The sequence below is a fragment of the Dromiciops gliroides genome, chromosome 3 (assembly GCF_019393635.1).
Source record: "Dromiciops gliroides isolate mDroGli1 chromosome 3, mDroGli1.pri, whole genome shotgun sequence".
In the NCBI taxonomy this organism is placed as follows: domain Eukaryota; kingdom Metazoa; phylum Chordata; class Mammalia; order Microbiotheria; family Microbiotheriidae; genus Dromiciops; species Dromiciops gliroides.
This window is the reverse complement of record NC_057863.1, coordinates 5,902,137-5,918,146: the sequence shown is the minus strand read 5'-3', so window position 1 is coordinate 5,918,146 and position 16,010 is coordinate 5,902,137.

Sequence of the window (16,010 nt, the reverse complement as noted above, 5' to 3'; positions counted from 1 at the left end):
CACACTTTCCAATAAATCAGTAATTCCTCTTGTGGAAGTAATTTTCTTATATCTGATGAATTGGTGTGTCTATATGTTTGGAAGTTCTTGGAAGAGATAGCATATTATATTTGAACAAAAGGAGCTGGATTGCATGGCCCAGAGGTGAACCAGGGAATCCTGTAGCTTATATATCAAAGGGATTGTAAAAAAGTTACCTGGTGAGAAAAAGTAGGCAGGAACATGTGGGGAGGTGACACAGTGTGGTGGGTGTATTGTAAACAACCTTAGACACAACAGTTGACTTCTAATCCACTCTTCATCCTGTGATAATCATGTGACCTTGAGCAAATCACTTAGAAATTGAGACTCTGCCATTCTCCAATTGATAAATAATCAAAAATATGAACCATTTTTAGATGAAGTAATCAGAGTTATATCTATCCATATGGAAAAAATGCTCTAACTCACTATTGATTAGAAAGATGTAAACCAAAATAATTTCATGATACTACCTCATACCTATTGGATTGGCTAATAGAATAGAAGAGGAAAATATTGTTGGAGATGTGGGGAAAATGAGACATTAGTGCACTGTTAGTGGAGTTGTAAACTGATTCAACCATTTTGTAGAGAAGTTTGCAACAAATTCCCAAAGAAATATAAAACCATGAATACTCTTTGATATAGAAATACCACTACTAGGTCTGCATCCAAAAAAAAGATGAAAAACAAAAAGGGAAAAGGACACATATGTACAAAATATTTATAGCAACTCTTTTCTGGTGCCAAAGAATTGGAAATTTAGGGGACGCCCATCAATTGGGGAATAGTTGAATACATTGTTGCATGTTATTGTGATAGAATACTATTGTGCTATAAGAAATTATGAGCTGGATGCTCTCAGAAAAAAAAAAACACCTGGAAAGACTTATATAAGCTGATGGAAAGTGAAATGTACTGCGTAAAAAGTAACAGAAATATTTTAAGATGATCAGCTGTAAATAACAACTATTCTCAGGAATACAATAATATAAGAAAACTCTGAGGGACTTAGGAAAAAGGCTTTTTATCCCCAGAGGAAGAAATGATGGGGTCTGAATGGAAATTGAAGCATACTTTCTTTTAAACTTTATTTTTCTTGAGGTTTTGTCTGTTTTCTTTCACAACGTTACTAATATGGAAATGTGTTGCATGATGACACATGTGTAACTGCTATCAAATTGCTTGCCTTTTCAATTAGGGTGGGGGAAGGAAAGGTGACAATTTGGAATTCAAACTTTTAAAGTAAACGTTAATTGTTTTTACATGTAATTGGGGGAAATATAATGCTAATTTTTTAAAAGAAAAATAAAGTTGGAGTCTCTGTTTCTTCATCCTTAAAATGAAGCTAGTCATTCTTATAGGTTCCAAATACTAATACCAAATTTGTTCTGAGTAGCAGATAGAATAATGTATTTTAAAACACTTGGTAACCTGTGAGAAACAATGCAAATATAAGGTCTTATTCTAATTAAGAGAACAAGCAAAATGTTTCCAGCTGGAAAATGTCCTGAGCTGAAGCAATTTATTGTTACATTTTCTGGTAATGATTAATGTTGACCTGAATTCAATGCCAGAAACTTTGTGGGTGCTGAGCAAATATGAATTTAATTGATGACAAAACTGGCTAGCATCTTCCAAATGCATTAGCTAGAAATTCATAAGAATGTCTCCCCACAAACTTTGCCTTAGAAGAAATATTCTCTGTTAGAAGCATCAATATCAAGGTTTTGCATTTTTGTTGGTTTGGGTCTCCCCTGAATGGAGACAGGGTAAAACTCTTCTTCATCATGGTCCATGGTTATTCCTATTTGGTAGGGCTGGAGATGACTGGGTTTACGGGTCTTTCCAAACTTAACTGGGCTGCTCATCAGAAAAGACATGCAGCCTGCTACAACATCCATCCTCAAAGGCTTCTTAGAATGGTTGGATCTGCTCAAGCTTGTTTTCGGTGAGCACAGCTTTTGAGAAATCAGTTGCCTCAATTACATGATATCATGCAGGAAAATAATAAAATTTCTTAATCTGGAGTGCATAGGGTAAAGAACCAGGAACAATAGTATAAGCAAACAAAAAAGAAAATGGCTTAATGTACAGATATCTTAACAATTAGGGTCATCCCGAAATGGAATGGGCTGGCATGGGATGTGTAAAGCCCCCACTGGAGGTTTTTATACAAATATTAGATGGACAATTGTTGGGGATGATACAGGAGGGATTCTTGGGAGTTGAGAATGTGAGTAGTTGTGGATGCCTTGGAGCCCCGTTCCAATTCTTAACTTCTGTGATTTTGCAATTGTGTGAGGTATTAGAGTTTAAGTCATGAATATGAATACTCTACATTAAACACAATTCCTATTTTGTGTTTCATTGAAAATTTTCTTTTATGTAAAATGAAAAAGTGATGATACAAATAATGAAGTATCCTCCAACTGGAAGGTGGTGGTAGTAACACTGCTATTGGTCTATACAAAACCCATGTTTAGTGAAAGCTCTCAGAGTTTTATTTGACTTCACTTCTAGAAGGGTTTTTTTTTTACATTTTTATATAAAAAAAGAGAATGAAATATTCGTGATGAAATAGTATTCTAGCTATGGCCATTGATAGTCAACACCATTCCTTAATGCATGAAGCACAACTTCCACAAAAACCACAAACAAACATACCAAAAAAGTTAAGCAATAACAATTTGAGAGTTCAAAGGGATCATAGCAGCCATATTTCCAACCAGGGGAAAATTGAGGGCCAGAGAGTTGAAGTGACCTGTATAGCATCAGATAACTAATAAATAGTAGAGCCACAATTTGACTTCACATCCTCTGCCTCCAGATCAATAATACTTCCTACTGTACTGGTCCTTTGGTTGTAACCAACTCTCCAAAGCCTAAGGTGTCAGCTCCTTTGGATGTTCCAAATCATTTTCCTTTCTTTTATTGTTTTTGGTAGGTTTAGACTTTCACTTCAATCCCACGAATAGCTTTGAGATACTTGGAGAGGAAAGGCTGTAAATGAATGGATAAATGAGTGACTGCTTGAGAATCCTTAGATTTCCTGATACAGCAGGTGTGATTAACTTCAGAACAGTATCTTGGTGATTTTCATCACAAACGTCATGGAAAAGGCATCCAGGCCATCTCCTCCCATGAGTTCACTAACAAATGGCCGCCACAGCAGCAAATACAAAGAGCCCCAGAAGTCTGGCAGAAGAGCTACTTCTGCTGATTGAAAAGGGGCTTCATTGGAAAGCAATGACCGTTATTCAGCCTTGGGCTCTTGAATGGCTTAGTGATTTTCTTTATTGTTAGACAAGACCCACATGGGACCTTGGAAGGCCAGCAATGAATTCTCTGGAATGATTATGCTTGTGTGACTGTACTCCACAGAAATTCTGTTTCATAGCCACTCCTCCAAAATGCTGAGCCTGTCACCATATCCAGTCCACTGCATGCATTCTCAGGGAGATGGATGTCTTGACAATGCACTCTGACAGTGATGAGGGTTTATACAGGAATAAACCTGATAAATGGACAATTCAGCTCAGTGTAAATGTATGCTGTCAGTATTCTTTTACTTGGAAAACCATTTGGTGTTAATTCCCAGGAAAAGAGTAGATATTAAGTGCTCCTGAGTGTCAAGCAGAGAATTTGCCATTTGCCTCCTCTTGTTGTTGAGTGGTACCCTCTCTGTACCAATTAAGGCATGCCAAGTACTTCCCCCTCCAATGTTAGCTTCAAGATGCAGGACAGAGATGCCAACACATTTATTTTCTACTTACCAGCCTCTGTTATTACCAGGCATTTTGCTTTTCTTCACAGTTTTCCATTTTGTGAGTCAACAGATGTTTCCAAGCTTGAGTACAAATGGGGAGGTTTTCAGAAGGAAAAAAAAAAAACCACGCAAAAAAACCTTGTCCTTCTCTATTCTTGGAAGCTAGGATAAAAAAGAGAATGGCAATGGTCTGCTTCTCCCAGAATCTTCCTAGGTTGCCATGTGAGACCAATGCTGGCCTTTAATCATTTGACTAAAGGAAAAAAAATAAATGAAATATGATTGATGTTGACTTCATTGTTCAAGCTGTGGTACACTGGAAATAATAATAAATGTTGGCTCAATATTGGCTAGCTAGAGGGTCAGCTTAAAACATCTAGGCTCAAATCCTGCCTGTGCTGCTTACTAACTGGAGGATACACTGGGAGAATGAGAGCCCTCCCACTCTAAATTTGCTCCTGTAATCCCTCTGTACACAATGCTTGACATGTGATTGGTACTTAAAACATGTTTATTTACATGTTTAATACATGGTTAAGACGGCTTGTCTCAGTTGCTTTTAATGAGTCCAAATGAAACAATATTTAGCATTTGTATAGAACTTTATGGTATGCAAAGCACTACATATATTTAAATGTTTGATCCTCACAACTTGGTGAGATATTGTTATTATCCCTCATTTCATGGATGAGAAAACTAAGGCTGACAGAAACTAAGTAACTTGATCATGGGATGATAGAGATGTTGGGGTCAATGCTCTTATTTTACAGATAAGGAAAGTGAAGCAAAGAGAGGTAGAAAGCAATTGAAGTTTGTGACTTATCCAAGATAACAAATCTAATTTATATCCCAGCCAGGGGAGGAAACCAGGTACCTCTTCTTCAGGTCCAGAAATCTATATAGTACACTGCAGTATTACAACTGCATACTTGGAAAATACAGTATTTTTTTTAAAGAAAATGATATAGAATGAGCTAAAGAGAAGGAATTTAATGGAGTTGCAAAAGACAAGAGGGCAGCTAGGTGTCACAGTGGATAGAGCTCTTAAAATGAATATATGAATCACTTGGATTTGATGGAAGTATATTATTATCCAAAAGGATTTTTTGTTGTTGTTTGTGTGTGTGGTTGTTTTTTAATTTTTGTGTGTGTGTGTTTTTTTGTTTCTTTTTTTTGTGGGGCAATGAGGGTTAAGTGACTTGCCTAGGGCCACACAGCTAGTGTCAAGTGTTTGAAGCAGGATTTGAACTCAGGTACTCCTGAATCCAGGTCCAGTGCTTTATACGCTGTGCCACCAACTGCCCTCCTATCCAAAAGTATTTTTATGAAACTCTGGATTAATAGCAGCAAAATGTCCTTCCACTGAACTCCAAACTGAACTCAGAGAGCTAGCAAATAAAAGACCCTACCTAGTAACTTCTTTTCCCTCAGGATAGGAAGTCCCTATCTTATAGTAACATCTGGGCTTCCTCATCCTTGCCAAACCCTTTTTTGGAATCCTGTAATCTTATCATGATGCTTCTCTATTTCCTCCATACTTGTTATAACTGAAATTATTAAACTGCTTTTTGCTTTTAGGTTAATTTCTGTATCACACTATTGAAACTGACCATGCCCTGTAATCAGTGGACTAAAACTATATATACCCGCAGAAATGGGGAGTCCCCTACATGGGGACTCATGATGGGAGTCTCTACATGATCATGTGTTATATGTTTCTTCTTGGGACAAAATATTAAATTGATATTATGGTGTTTTTTTTCTGTCTGTCTCTGATATGTTTTGTAGGAGGAAAGTATGGATATTATCCCTAAGTGATAACTGATGACTCTTCTTGCAACCATAATATAATGAAATGCTTTCGTAGGATCATTGACCTAGAGTTAGAAGGAACCTCATGGCAAACTAGTCCAACTTCTCATTTTGCATATGGGAAATGGAGCTCAGAAGGGATTTTTACTAGTGTACACTGAAAACCAACTAGGTGATGCCATAATATATAGAATGCTGGCCCAGGAATCAGGAAAACCTGAATTCGAATCCAGCCTAGATATGACCCTCGGTAAGTCACTTAAGCCCAAGTATCCTGATCTGTAAAATGGGGCTAATAATAGCAACTAACTCCCAGGTGTGGGGACCAATTTTTAATTGGGGAGTGCTAGCTAAGTGGCTCGCGGCAATATTGGGGCAAGGAAGGAGACCGGCAGCCTCCCTCCAAACAGAACAAGATTTATTTTAACAAGAATGAACTTAAAACAAAACAAAACACAAACAGGATCCGTAGGATCAAGGGAAAGGAAATAAAAATGGGGAAAGGGAAATTAAATACCTGAAAAAACACCACTGCCGGGAATCAGCTGAAAATACGCAGCAGAACGCCTGTCGCTCTCCAGCCTCCACCTAGAATGCCCAATTCTCTTCCCCAATCCCGGAAACACCCCACACAGCCCCAGCCAATGGGATGGCCGCTCTGACAGTCACATGACTGCCCTCACTAGGCTTCCAATCATTATAATTTGGCCAGGCCCATGTAGGCATCGGTGACTGGTGATGACGTGAGGTGCCAGCACCCTGGCAAGGGCTACAACCAATGGGTGGAGCACCCTGCGGTTTGCGGAGGGAGCCCCAGAGGCCAGTGCGCACCGAGGCATAAAAACCTCAAACAACAGATAATGTTGTGAGTCACGTGCACAATTTCAAGCTCTACATAAATGTTATCTATGGTAGTGATGATGTGGATCTGGATGCAGAGGAGGAGGGGGCAAAACCACTATGTGATGAACTCTTCCATATACCCTGAACCTGCCCTTTGGGAGCTGCTGTTGTTCTTGTCCTTGAGGATCTTTTAAATTAGGCTCAGAGGTATGATCCATGCTTGGTGCTCATGTCACACACAGTGCCCAGCTGTGTGCATTAGCTTATTAGTGCCAGCCCTCCTCATCTTAGGCAGAGCCGATTCCAGAAGGCTGGCAGTTGGTCCCGCTGCTGCATCTCTGCCCACTCCAATCCATCTTTTCTTACAGATGTCCAATGTTCTTCCTAAAACTCATGGTTGATCATGTTCTCTCCCTCTCCCTTTTAATCAACTCCACTGGCTCCAGATTACCTCCAGGATCAGATATAAATCCCCTTGTCTGGTCTTTCATAAGCTTCTTCCCACCTTTCCAGTTTTCTTAACCCTTCCCCCACTACACACACCACTCCATGTGTTCTTTGTTTCAATGACCCTGGCCTCTCAGATGTTCCATTCAATCCATCACACAACACAACTCCACACACTAAATAATTCATCTCCTAACTGGGCATTTTTTATTAGCTGTACCTATGGCTGCAATTCTCTGCTTCCTCATCTCTATATCCTGGCTTCCCTAAAGCCTTATCCAAAGTGCCACTTTCTATAAGAAGCCTTTCCCAGTGCACCTTCATATTTGTGCTTTCCATTGGACCTTATCTCCAATCTCCCCAGTATGGAGCTTGTTTCTATACACTTGTTTACTTGTAATCTCCCCCATTAGACTGTGAGCTCTTTCTGAGTAGGGGCTGCTCCCTGCCCTTTCTTTGTTTTTCTTTTTTGCCTTGTTTTGTATTCCCAGCATTTAGCACAGTGCCTGGCACATAAGAAGGGCTTAATAAATACTGGATTCCCTGGATAAGATGTGACTGTAGGTGTGAGAAGAGTTCAACAAAATAAAATAAGCTCCTTATGATGAACAAGGAAATTCGGCCTGCAAGAAAGGACTTGAGCTGGCCAATGAATGGAGAGGAGAAAGTGGTTGGCCAGAAATGAGGAAAGGGCACTCTTTTCTGGGAAGAGAAGAAGTACAATAGAAATATGAGGGGAAAGGCTGTGTGTAGGATATGTGACACCCAAGTGAGAGCCCAGCCTGAGGGGTGCTGAGGGCTTCCTTTGGGAACTAGAGGGGATGATCAGAGACATTTGCATAAGGAGGGTGGCTTATTTGCAGTCTTTTTGGGGATTATGGACAGACTCCAAGGACAGCTTAATGTACCAAGAGAAAACAGAAGAGATTCTACTTATTAGCATTTTTTACACCTTATTTACTTTATGTTCAGAATGAATCCTTTTGTATTCAAGGTACGTGGGCTGAGTTGACTAGCTACCTAGATACTGACTGAGGGGGGAGGAAGTGAAGAGAAGGTTGTGTATGAGAATTTTAAATGATCTCTCTTTAAGAAAAATATTGTAATTTAAAATATTGAAAAAATACATGTGGAATTGTATATTTTACATTTTGCCCAGATAGACTCTCTGGAATTCCTGGCTGATTGACTATAAAGCAGCCTAAAATCCACCAACCAATCAGTAGAATTGGCCCCATTTCTATGCAAATTAAACCATGAGGTCCCCTCACTCTCGCCACCCTTGAGCCTTTCTTGTTAGTGGGAATAGAATTTGAGGCTTGGGATATCTGTGACCCTATAATTGCTGCATTGCATGAATAAGTATTCTATCATCTCTTTCCATTTTTTATTTTTATTTTTTTAAATACTCAGTACAAATGATCATTTTGTTATTTCTACTGCTGCTTGTTTCTACATGAAGCCAAACATTATTTTACCTTGCCTAGCCCCTCTCTTTTTCATAATTAGGTGCTCTGCATATGTCCAATGATGTGTGTTGTTCAAACCTCTACCTAGCTGAGTGGGGGGAGGCTCAAGTAACCTGGATGGCTAAAGGAAAGGGTGGGGTTTTATTTGGTGTTGGTGGTGGTGGTGATGATAGCCACTATTCAGAAGTATAGATTAAGCCATACAGGGATTTTCATCTGTGTTAACCAAAAAGATACTTAATCTCAGTGTAACCACATACTTGAAATATGAATGAATGAATGAATGCATAAACAAGGAATTATTTATTAAGCAACTAATACGTGCCAGATTCTACGCTATGAGCAGGGATACAAATATAATACTGAGGAAGTCCCTTCCCTCAGAGTTCTTATATTTTAATAAAAGGAGACAACACATATAGGGGAGTGGTGGCCATACAATGTTGTGGTTGGAGGTTAAGTAGAGCCCTGGTAGGATTCATTGACACATTTCTTCAAGAAGATAAGGTGTTGTCTGATGTCTTCACCCAGAGAAAGATGTAGGGGTTCAAGGGTAGAAAGTGGGATGTTACCTGGTAAAACATACTTACTAATTCAAGGCCATCCCCCTGTCACTCATGTGAGAGTAACAGGGGCATAAGATTGCAGGGTGGTAAGGATTCGAGAGTCTTCTTATAATTAAAGAAATTAAGTCAGTTGGGGAACAAAACATTTGATGGGAAAGCCCAGGCTGACTGTGAAATTCTAAGTGCTCTCCATCTGTGCTCTGGTGGTTGAAGGGAAGATGGGAAGCTGTGGCTTCACCAATTCAGACATCTGCATAGGAAAGGAAAAAAAAATCAGTTGATCGTATTCTGTTCTACAAAAGGAGACATTTGGCATCCATGGAGCAAAGGTGTGTATACAATTAAACCAGGACTTTCACATTTGTTATCGAAGGTAATCTAAGTTTCATGAGGGCTAGTATTAGTTCACATCTTTTCTTTGTCTACCTAGTTTCTTAAACAGTATCTGGCCCTAGTAGGACTTAATAAATGCTTGGTAGTAGGTCTCTCTCATTTGTTCCTGAATTATCTCGCTCTCATGCTGTCTTTCTCTTTCTCTTTCTCTTTCTCTTTCTCTTTCTCTTTCTCTTTCTCTTTCTCTTTCTCTTTCTCTTTCTCTTTCTCTTTCTCTTTCTCTTCCTCTTCCTCTTTCTCTTTCTCTTTCTCTGTCTCTGTCTCTGTCTCTGTCTCTGTCTCTGTCTCTGTCTCTGTCTCTGTCTCTGTCTCTCTTAGGTTGCCAAGAGAAATGACAATGTGTCCCAAATGTTTCTGTTTCTATGAATCCATGGTCTAACTCCAGGTATTTGCCCAGGAAGGTGCTTCAGAGATCTTATTCTATCTTATTCCTGCAGCTGCTTGAACTATTGCTAAGTGGCACCACCTGGCCCTTTAATTTTCTTCTTAGCTGTCATTTGAAAGTATAGTATAGCACGTAGAGAAATTCATGTCATGCAAGGGCTGGGCTGTCACTTCTGGCCATCTGTTCATATTAGACACATTAGCTAATCCTCAATCTTTTCTAACCCAGGATTTCCCACAATGACCCATAGCCCCATATGCTTCCTTAACCAAACATACAAGATTTTTCAGGTGATTAAGGAAGCCTAATGACTGCTGCCTCACATGGAAAGAAGGGGTGTGGGAGAGGACTGAGTGACCTTGCTGGTGTCCTTTCCTTTATGGGTGGAGCAGGTGATGGGGAGAGTTGTGGAGAGATAATCTCTCAGGAATGGCAGCTCTCTTGAACCTTCACATGCCCTGCTTAGTGACAAAGCTATCTGTCAAACCTCAATATGAAATGAATGTGGGGCAGCTAGATGGCACAGTGGATAGAGCACCGGCCCTGGAGTCAGGACTACCTGAGTTCAAATCCGGCCTCAGACACTTAACACTTACTAGCTGTGTGACCCTGGGCAAGTCACTTAACCCCAATTGCCTCACTAAAAAAAAAAAAAAAAAAAAAAAGTTATAAAAAAAAAATATGAAATGAATGATGCTGAGGGCTATGGGAGACTTGCAAGGAGGACATAATCCCTGCCCTGTCCTTGGATTATAATAACATGGAAAGGCATCACCCATAGCTACAAAAGGACAACCAATAAGGGCAGACAGACATATGTGCTTTAGGACCTAGCTTCTTAAATTGGGGGTTGTGGGGTAGCATAAATGCATGTGAAGGCAGTGAAACATTTGGCAACAGTAAAAGGTTATGCATGCCTATTGTATATACCTGGGGTCATGGGCAAAAATGGGTGAAAAGGGGCTGTGAGCAGAAAAAGTTTAAGAAGCCCTGGTTTAGGGCATGGTCGGGGGCGGGGGTGGTAATATCGTGTAGTAGAGAGGCTTAGCACCTGGAAGTTATAAAATTGAATCCCACCCCTGTTCTTCACATTTTTGACAAATTCGTTCATTTAAACTTTGGGCTATACTATCATGTACTATGAAATTGGGGGTAGGACTCCCAAGGTCTCTCTGAATTTTATGATACTGCAAGTTTCAAAAAGATGGGACAGACGATATGCCAACTGTAATCCTGAGGAGGGGAGAGAGTTGGAGTGGAATCATTTATTACCAAGTTCTGATGTCATGGTACACCTCCTTAAGTAATCAATTTGCTTATTTCAATCAATTTGGCTGAATTGACTCCTCTCTCCCATCTCTGCTTTTGAACAGGTTTTTCCTGAGTTATGCCTGGAATAAGTTCTATGCTCAGCTGTACCTCTGAGAATCCTTAACTTCCTTTAAACTCATTCCTATGGGAAGCTTTCCCAGAATTTCCCTGGGGCATTAGTGCTCTTCTCTCCTAAAGTGAATCTTTCATTCATTTCCCTGTTGATTGTACATCCTTCAGAAATGCAAATTCTTTGAGGTCAGAGACTGTTTTTAGTTTTCTCTCTCTTTTAATGTCTAGGGCTTAGAGGAGGGCCTGGCATATAGTTGGTACTTAATATATGTTTGATCAAGTAAATTATATTGGACAGTTCATTCATTCAGTTACTTATTCAAAGGCATTTCACTAAGCCCCAGTTATGTCCTGGATACTGTGCTAAGTGCTGAAATGATTTGTTTCCCCCCAAAATTATGTTTATACTTTGAGATCAATTAACAAGCATTTGTTAATTCTTATGGTCTTTCAGACATGGAGCTAGGCATGGGAGATTCAAAGATGAAAAATGAAATACTCTTTGTTCTCAAGAAGCCCATATAATAATCCAGCTCCCAAGATTTAGAGGCCCATCCATCCATCCATCCATCCATCTGTCCATCCATCCATCTATAAACATTTGTTAAGAAGCAAAATGGAATAATAGTTCCTGATCTCAAGGAATTTACATTTTATTTGGTAGGGAGTCATGTGAATGTAGATAAGAGATAAATAAAAGCAAAATCCAAGGAAGGCTCTTTATCAAAAGCTCACAGGATGCAGAAGCTAGATGAATATTTTATAACTGTGGAGTGCCACCTGGAACAAATCTTTAATTTTACACCATCACCACAAGTATAATGAGAAATGGGAAGATGGAAAGACAGGTGTGAGCAAAGGAAAACTCCCAGTGGCAGACCAAGAAATGTTATCCAGTTTCTTAGACCTTAGTAAACTTTTTCTTCCCCTCTTCCCTTGATTTTGAGCCCCTTTTCCTTTCTCTCTGAGCTCTAGAACTTTCAGATTCTAGTCATTCCTTCAGTTTCAGCTTCATAGGGTTTTAAATTGCTGATTTCTCAAATGGATCTTTCTTTTTTAGTGTCCCTTGTAGCCTTAGTGCTTCTCACAATGACATAGCAAAGCTTCAGCATGTCAGCATCCTTCAGCAGTAGGCAGAATCAAGGCACCTCTGGCTCCCTAATCCTTCATACCAGCACCCTGAAGTCAGGGTGTGCTCAGATGAGTTCAGGGCCACACTGCTGGCAAATTCCAGCCCCTTTGCCAGCTCCTTAGCAGCTGCCTGTCTTACCATCTCATCATTGGAAAGTGTGTGAAGAATAAGCTAGGAGGATTCCAGGGAGAGCTTGGAGTTAGTATTTTGCATGTCATTCCATCTGGGATTCTGTTCACAAATCAACCTGAGTTTTTGACCTTGTTCCTCAATTAAGCTCATAGCTAGCATTTTACCCACATGTATGCACACACACACACACACACACACACACACACACACGCACGCGCAAAAAATCCTTATAATTATAATTTTTCCCCCATGAATAGCACTGCATTTGGGAAGCCAATCTTCTGTATAAATTTCAAATTAAGCAGATAATGACTGGACTTCAGGCCCAATTTTAGCTGTTCAGGAAGCATTTTTTTCAACCTCAGTTCTTTGTTCACCTTCTATTCTAAGAATATGAGTTTCTGTACAGATGTAGTGAAGAACAGGTGAAATCAATCAGTTGATCAATCAATTAACAAACACTACTTAAGGGATTACTCTGGGCCAAGCACTGTGCTAAATACTAGCAAAACAAAGACAAAAGGGAAAGGGAACCAACCCCCAGTAGCCCTTGAGCCATTGGAAAAGAAGACATTATGTTCATGCATATGTGCATACAAAATAAACTCAAGACAATTAGAGGACCCTGACTGCACAGGTTCCAGGAGAATTGGGATGGCTTCCTGGAGAAAGTGGTTCTTTAGCTGAATTCTGAAAGAGACAAAGGCTTCTAAGAGGAAAGATTGTAGGCAGGAGAGAAGACATGACTGACAGCAGGCAGAATAAGTGCAAAGGCCCACAGGTAGGAGGTGGAATGTTGTATTTGAGGATCACGTAGAAGGCCAGTCTGGCTGGGACTGGAAAGTGTGGGAGGGGCATAAAGAAGAATAAAGATGGAAAGCTAGACTGGGGCCAGATTCTGAAAGCCTGGAAAAGACAAATAGAGGAGATTATCACCATTTTCATTCTTGTCATTGTCATTATTATTTGTATAGAGTTTAATTTTTGATAAAGCAATTTATAAGTCATATCTCATTTGATCTCAGCACACTCAGAGGAATCTCCTGCCCATGCGGGTTCCACTTCCACTGCCAACTGTGGCCTTTCTTACCTAATCCCCACCCTTTGGAAAGAGGAGGAGTAATGAGGTGGGGTTTCCCATGTAATCATCCGACCTTCCATCTCAGTGTCCAGTCCAGCCTCCTTTGGGAGATGTGGGGTGTCCTCCACTCTATGATGAACATTCTCACACTTGTTCAAACCCTTCACATCTCAGTGAATATCAGGCAACCACCATTCCCCACTCTTGTTCACAATTCCTTATTCTGTGTTCAGGTCCAATTGACCATATGACCCAGAGTACATCAATCAATGCCTTTTTGTCACAAACAACTTAAAAAAAACACATTGATTACATATTAGGCATTGATCTGCATTAGGAAAAAACACAATTTCTTTATCATCTAGGAATTCCCTATATGAATGAAAGCAGATGTATGGTCTGATCCCATTCATCTCTCAAAGGCAGTCTCCTATATCATATAATCTATATTTGTGGAAGGATTCTCCTTCCAAAAGAAGCCAAGCATTTGATGCATTGAAGCAAGACACCGGAAGGAAAACTTTTCTACCTTGATCCAATGACCTAATCTTATCTAGGACTTAACAACCCACACTCATTGCCAGGGAACTCTTCCTGATGTCTATTCTAGGACTCCCAACCCTAATTCAGTCCTATTTCCTACTGTGCTGGCCAGATGGAGAACATCTGGTTACCATTTTCTAATTGTTACTCCTCAATCAGCAGCTTGATCTTCAAGGCAGAAGGACACTAAGGGATCTTTCAGCACAGACTTCAGATATTCATCCAGAGCCTGGATGTGGCATGAGTGGGTTTGGAGTGGCATAGCCAAGAGGGACCATATCCTGAGAGCCTTCTTTAGATAAGTTTTTCATAGTGAAGTACTTATTCTTTGAAGAAACAGTGCAAAAGAGCCAAGAAAGCACATGCCTATTGAATAGATAGTTTCAGTAAGTATGAGCTAATGCCACTAATACGAAATTGAGAATAATATGTGGTTAAGACAGGGTATAGTTGTCATTTCCAGTTAATAGGGAGTTTGGTCGATATGTCTTCTGTGGAAAAAATTAAGGAGGGGGAGAAGGCAAAATTCTGCTCAATGGAATCAATCAAGCCAAAGAAGATAAAGGTTTTGATTAATGCTAAATCAAATACATTTTAGAGTTGTTCAATAAGTTAGAAAATAAGCATTTATTAAGCACCTTCTATGTTGCAGGAACTAGGCTGAGGATGGGGCAGCTAGGTGGCACAGTGGATAGAACATGGTCAGTTGGAAGGACCTGATTTCAAATCCTCTCGGAGAAGAGTTGTATGTACATTCTCAAAAAAGCAAAAAAACCCCAAAACAACTTGGTTAGAAACAAAATTTTATCTCTATGAAAGGAGACTTGATTTTTTCCCTTTCCCTTCACCTCTCCTTTTCATTTCTTCCCTTTTTTCCCTCTCTCCTCCCTTCCGATCTCTTTGCTCCTTTAATCCTCACCCATCCTCTCTTCCCACCCTCTAATTCCCTTCCCTTCCTTTCCCATCCTGTTTCCTCTCCTCAGATAAGAGTCATTCCTCAGTCAGAAAAGAGTCTGTTAAAGATCCTTACCACAGCCATGGACCAACATGTCTTTCCATAAACAAAAGATTCCATATTTCCAGAAGACCAGTATCATGCAAGAGGCCAAGTGGTCACATCCCACTGAGGGATGTTTATAATTTTTGTCTTTGTTTCTTTAACACAGTGACCTTGCTCCTTATGGATATATAAATATTTATTTGATGGAATTAAATAAATATTGAAGATTGAGGCCATATCTTATCACTCTTTGAATGACAGAAGCCTTGAAGAATAACACTAGAAAGGAACTTAGGGGTGATCTAGATCCATTTTCTCATTTGACAGATGAAAACATTGAGACCCAGAATAGCTAAGTGGACTGGTTCTGGATACCTAGTGAAATGCCTTTCACATGGTAGGTAGTCATAAAGTCCTTGACAGATGATGATGATGGTGGTGGTGGTGATGAAGAAGAAGAAGAAGATGATGATGATGAAGAAGAAGAAGAAGAAGAAGATGATGAAGATGATGATGATGAAGAAGAAGAAGAAGAAGATGATGATGATGAAGAAGAAGAAGAAGAAGAAGATGATGATGATGAAGAAGAAGAAGAAGAAGAAGAAGAAGATGATGATGATGAAGAAGAAGAAGAAGAAGAAGATGATGATGAAGAAGAAGAAGAAGAAGAAGAAGAATTAACCTTGTGTATTACATAGATATTTGTTCCTTTATTGAATTAATTAGAGGCCAAACTACAAAATGTTAACAAGAAAGATTAGTAGCTACTGGCTGTGTGCCTGAGACACTGGTTGCCTGTAGTATGAGGACTGCTTGGTTTGGAGAGCAGCCCAGTGAATTTTCAAAGCCTCAAGTTATGCAGCTGCAAATTAGGAAGGCCTCCCAGAGAGTAGAAATACTTGACAATGCCAGTCGAGACAGACAGGAAAGGCACCTCCCTTGGAGGCTGACAATGACACATGTGGCTACTGAAATATAAAGTGATGCTTCAGAGGACAGAAGTGCGAATGGCAGTTGGAGTATTCCATAGGGAT